Source organism: Dendrobates tinctorius, unplaced genomic scaffold (genome assembly GCF_039654945.1).
Source record: "Dendrobates tinctorius isolate UK_male_01 unplaced genomic scaffold, ASM3965494v1 ptg000060l, whole genome shotgun sequence".
Lineage (NCBI taxonomy): Eukaryota > Metazoa > Chordata > Amphibia > Anura > Dendrobatidae > Dendrobates > Dendrobates tinctorius.
This window is the reverse complement of record NW_027361728.1, coordinates 26,453,630-26,459,506: the sequence shown is the minus strand read 5'-3', so window position 1 is coordinate 26,459,506 and position 5,877 is coordinate 26,453,630. Positions and strand designations below refer to the sequence as shown.

General features: G+C 39.9%; 1 long non-coding RNA gene across 1 annotated transcript; it reads right to left on the bottom strand.

The window, feature by feature from the left end:
* Window positions 1-781: 781 nt before the first annotated feature.
* LOC141092556 (uncharacterized) lies at window positions 782-1,237 on the bottom strand. Its single transcript, XR_012232833.1, has 2 exons — window positions 1,076-1,237; window positions 782-893 (listed from the first exon to the last, which is right to left on the bottom strand). It is a non-coding gene; the product is annotated as an uncharacterized lncRNA (long non-coding RNA).
* Between the last annotated feature and the right edge of the window lie 4,640 nt (window positions 1,238-5,877).

Sequence of the window (5,877 nt, the reverse complement as noted above, 5' to 3'; positions counted from 1 at the left end):
GCGAGGGGCAGGTCTATCGTCCTCAGTTTTTTGATCATTCCATGCCACTCAAACATAGCTGAGCAATTTCATGCATTTTTCTATATTCATTTCTCAAACCTCTTCGTACTGTAGAGATGATTTCACTGAACTGGAAAATATTTTCCCACCCACTTTTAAAGAGATCTTTCCATGTGGACTGCTAGATTAGGAACATCACAGTATTTCTCGCAGTCAGGGTATGACAATATTTATTAAAAACAGAGGCAGCGTGTCAATCAGAGGCGTATAGACCCTAACTAGCACATGCTGTAACATATGATGCCACCTTAACTGAGCTTCTGAGAACTAATTTTAAGCATTGATTTCTTCTGGCATGTGATGCATCCTCCTTGTTCTCCTAAACTATTTCAGACATTTTGAGCATGGAGCATAAAGGCATGACTTAGCTCTGGTGGTTATAACATTAATAGTCCCCCAGAAGGCTTGATCTAATGAACACAACAGTATCGCTGCTGGTGGGAAGTTTGGAGGATTATACAGGATCTATGCTTGAGTCATTGTTTTGGATGTGACATCTTCACACAGGTAAGAATTGCATGGAAACACAAAAGAATCTGTTGCTTAATGCATTGCATCTGAGTAGCTGCTGCCAGCAGAAGAAAAAGCATGTGCAAGCAAAGTGGCAGGCAATAATGGGAAAGGAAAGATGTCTGCTTACATTGTTCTGATATAATACTGCTAGTAACGTGTTCTGTTGGGAAGAGGAATTCGTTGAAGACAAGCAGACAGCTGGGAGTGCACATAGACATCCTTTATTTTTATGAACAGAGGTCGTAAAGACTTGATTCTTTCATTCTGTGCCGGCTGAGTTGTTGGAAGGGGAGATGGGTGTGTTGTGGGAAGTGAGATTCCTGAAAAACAGAGAATGACAGCTTTGAAACCTGTAGATATCGAGTTGTTGGCATGCATACACATTGTGATAACTGGATTCATGGAAGTGGGGTGTATACACGGCGGTGTCACCCGGATCCATCTAGGAAAATGCTACATTATGCTTGGTGAATGAAACAAATTACGTTTGCTTATCGCTTACCTGCTGGATGATGGTTACCATAAAGACTGACATGTTTTACCCTCCCCTGGATCTATGATATTGATAAAACCTGCATGACTTATAGGTGAAGGAGGATGATTGACACCAGGCTTTTGCAATTGGTCACGGAAGAGTTAAGCAGCAACTGAATACAAAATGTCACTGGAGCGTGTTAAATATTCACATTGTAAACAAAGGACTATTCGGCATGAGTAATTTCCTTGTGTCCTTCTGTTTTCATTTCAGTTTTGCTGTAGGCAAATAATCATTGTGAAATGGAATATGCAGAAGAGAAGTTAACTGAATACTTTATAATTTTCCTCATAGACACCTAAGTGATCTATTAGCGTACATGATCATTATTAGAAGAAACTAATTAAGAGGTTCCCTTAATGGCCTATAAAATGAAGGCCAACAAGTGATTTTAAGCTTCATTATTTAGTGCTAGGGAGTATTCTAAGCTTTCATAGGGATCATAATGTACACCAAGAATAAGCTGGTCCCTGTAATATCAGTCTGGAGGTGTTTAACATGGCCATTAGCTTTAAGCTGGGTTGTGATTTCTCCCTAAGACATCTACTTTCAGTTACAAGTGTTTAATAAATTTGATCTTAATTTGCCCAACATTTGTTCTTTCGCACTTGAGAAGTGATTTAGTATGTATAGAAATATTAATAAGTAAGGAAGGAATAATTGGTACTATTACTCAGTGGGATGCACATTAACATCTTGGAGTTTCTTATAAAAGATCTAGTTAACATGTGTTAAATAACCAGCTACTTAAAGTAGACTTCTCAGCATTGGTGGTCTTACTATTGTAACGATCAACAGGAGACTATGTCGGGTGGGTGGGCTGCATGGGGCGAATAGGGTTTACACTGTGCCATTGAACAAGCCAAACTTTATATGTGTCCAAAAGAATTACTAGATTACATTGTACATTCAAGAAATATCCCATAATGTGTCCTTATCAAGTGTTTTTGTACAAATGTAGTTATTTTATTTTAAATTATGGTGTCAAAATTAACAATAATTCAGATGTACTGTGAAGGAAAGTTAACAACTCAGTGACCAAGCCTAATTTTTCCTAAATCTGAAACTTGTCAATTTATGTGGTATTAACTTTTTTCTAGTTCTCCTATATAGAGCCATTAATTCAACAGCTCTTTACAGACATTTTCATCACTACAGCCACAGGGATTCAATTTAAATTTCCTATCTGTAAAGCCCCCTTCACACATAGCGATATCGCTAGCGATGTCGCTAAAGCATCACCGATTTTGTGACGCAACAGCGATATCGCTAGCGATCACGCTACATGTGACATGTACCTGCGACCTGGCCCCCCGCTGGATATCGCTGATCTCGCGAGATCATCCTGATCCATTTCTCATCGCCTAGTAATTCTCAAAATATTTTTTTCATGACACGTACTTTATCTTAGTGGTAAATTTAGATATTTATGAAAATTTTGAAAAATTAGCAATTTGTCAACATTGAATGTTTATACCCTCAAACCAGTTAGCCATTCTACACAAAAAGTAAACAAAAAGCAACTTTTTCCATGTACCTACTTTTTGTCAGCATCATTTTTTAAGCATCCTTTTACTTTCTTAGGCTGGGTTCATACTGCATTTAGGCAGTCCGTTAGACGGACTGCGTTACACCGCGGCATAACGCAGTGTAAAGCAGTACTTTAATGCTGCCATTGCCCTCCATTGTCGGGCACATCGCGATGCATGCCGTAAAGCGGCACGCGTTCACGATGTGCTGTCATTCAGTGATGGAGCCTCGGATGCGGGCTGCAGCATATGCTATGCATTGAACGGGCTGGTTAAATGCAATGTGAACCTGGCTTTAGGATATTAGAAGAGTTAAAAGTTTCACAGCAATTTTTTTATATTTCAAGGAGATTTATAAAAAAAATTTTAAGGACTGAATCTGTTTTCACTTTGAGGAGCCTATATATAGAATAGATACCATTTTGAAAACATCACACTTCAAGTTATTCAAAAGTACTAAAAGAAAGTTTGTTAAACCTTTAGATGTTTCATAGGAAAAAAGTTCTGTGTATGGTCTATTGCCGTAGTTGTGGAAGGAATCAGAGTTTTGAATTCTGGAGGAAGACCAGTTTCACAGGTTTGTAAAACATGGTCTATTCTTAGATCAGAAATACTCAGGTCCATCACCAGGTCTTCTGACCTGAGCTAATTGCCTCATAAATGTATGGGATATTATGCAATTAGGTGATTCAGGAGACCCGCAAGTCAACCCAGGTATTCCAGTCTCAGCACGGACTGTGTGATACTGGTGCAATGGAGAGTTAAGAGAAGTAGAGAAAAGAAGGAGATTGATCGAGTTGACTATAAAAATGTAGATCATACTGTAAACAGTCATTAACCAAAATAATATATTAGTCAAAAGTAAAGATGTGACAACCAGGAAGTCTGTATTACTGTTTTGATTTCACCCCTCGAACACCAGGTTTTTCTCACAGTGTCATGCACATGACAGTGTGGCAAACACTGCCTCTGATTGCCAATAAAATGATTACTGCTGGTCAGATGGCCACGGTTCACAAGCTGTCAAATGCTAGCTTGAGCCCGCAACTGTGATAGGAGGTAAAAAGTTTACCTCCGGTCACTGGCGTCGGCTGATGGGACTACTGCTCCCATCAGCCTACTCCTGCTCTTGCTAATAACAGCGAGAACAGGTGGCGGCTGATGAGAGTATTCATCAACAGGTGCCTGTGCTCTAAATAAATAATTAAAAAAACAAGCCAGGCAAAACTGACCACTGCAACACGCAGCAGTCAGCTTTAGCAAGATTGGATTTAATTAATTTAATAAATAATTTAAAAAATGGCATGGGGAACCTCTCTTTTTTCACAACCTTCTGAGCTAAATCAGACAACAGGGGGCTTGTATTTTCAGTTTGGTAAGGGGCCATGGATATTGGCCCCTCACAACCTAAAAATACCATCCCTAGCCACCCAGAAAAGGTGAATCTATTATATGCGCCATTTCTGGCATTTTGCCCGACTCTTCCCACTGGCCCTGTAGTAGTAGCAAGTGGGGTTCATATTTTTGGGGTTAATGTCACTTTTGTATTGTCTGGTGACATCAAGCCCACGGTTTAGTAATTAATAATCCATTACTAATCCTATAGTTATATTGTAAATAAACACACACAGCAAGCAGAAAGGCTTTTATTTGAAATAAAAAAACTTTTCTTTTTTTATTTAAAATTTACAAATGCAGTTATACTCACCTAATGCCCATTCCATTGAAGTCCTCATTTCCTGAAATAAGACAAAAATAAAAAAACAACCATAGTCCTCATTTGTCCATTGTTTTGTTCCATGCCATAATCCATGTCTGGGGATAAACAGTTTTCAACCTGGAAGGTGCCAAGATGCAACCGTCCAGGCTGAGAACCACCGAGGAATAAGCTGTTGCGAGCTTAGCCTCGGTGACTAGTGGTGACGTCATCAAGGTTACCGCTGGTCACTAAGGCTGCTTTCCCAGCTAGTCCCTTGAACTACGGTGACCTCCGGTGAGAACATTGCTAGCACAGTGAGAAAAAGTTTCACCGAGCAGAGACTTGGCATCTTGGCACTGTTCAGATTAAAAACTGTTTGTCCCCAGACATAGATTATGGTGTGGGGCAGAACGTCAGACAGATGAGGGATATTGTTGTTTTTTATTTTTGTTTTATTATGGGAGATGAGGGCTTCAATGGAATGGGCATTAGGTGAGTATAACTGTGTTTTGTTATTTTTAAATAAAAAAGCAAAAGTGTGTTTTTTATATTTCAAATAAAGGACTTAATACTTGCTGTGTGTTTATTTACAATATAAATATAGGATTAGTAATGGAGAGGTGTCTTATAGATACACCTGAGGAAGACGACTGTGACCGTAGAAACGCGTTGTGGGTATTGGAGGAAGAATAAAAGCTGAGTTTTTTACCCTTTTTCTGGATTCTGCCTCTCCTTTAGCGCTCAAATAGACCGCTCTTTTTGTTGCTTCACATTGAATTTTCCTCTCTGAGGATTAGCGGCAGGAGCAGCTTGGAGGGCAGTTGTTTGTGGGAGAACCTGCATTTGCTGGGCGGTGCTGGGAAGCTCCGGGACCCTTGGTGTTCACTTACGGCTGGGATTGGTTTCAACCTCACATGCGGAAGCCGGTGAGAGATGGACTGACCAGGAGAACGGAGGTTGCTGACAGCTACACACAGTGCCCTACTGGATTGCGGGGACACGCTCCCCAACTACCATTTACGTTCACACCGTGGTTGTGCAAGGGTGGCACAACCCTGTAAGGTGAGCACCCTGTTGATTCAGTTAGGGAATTTAATTTTAACACAGGTACACTCATTGCGCCTCTCTTTGCATTTTAGTTTCATTTAATATGTGACAGTCACTCAGTTGGGTATATAAGAAGATCCTCTGTAAATTTTTCATCTCTATCCCTTTATCTCAATTTCAAAATCTGACCTCAAGAAATGCAATTTTGTTTTTTTACCAATGTACAATACTGATGCTGCTTAAATTTTACTACCTTTCTAAAGACATCTTCACTTTCATTCTGCCTCTACCAGGGAGATATTGAAAAATGTTATAAAACAATTTGTTCTGAATTTTAGAGGGGAAATGTCTGTCTATAGCAGGGTTCAAAACAGCTGACATGTCCCAGGAAAGATGTGGGCTCAGCCCCGGAGCCCAAATCAAAGGAAGGTACACGACATGTGCAGTACATGTACGGTGCATGTCATGAAGGGGTTAATGCCTTAGGTTTGGTA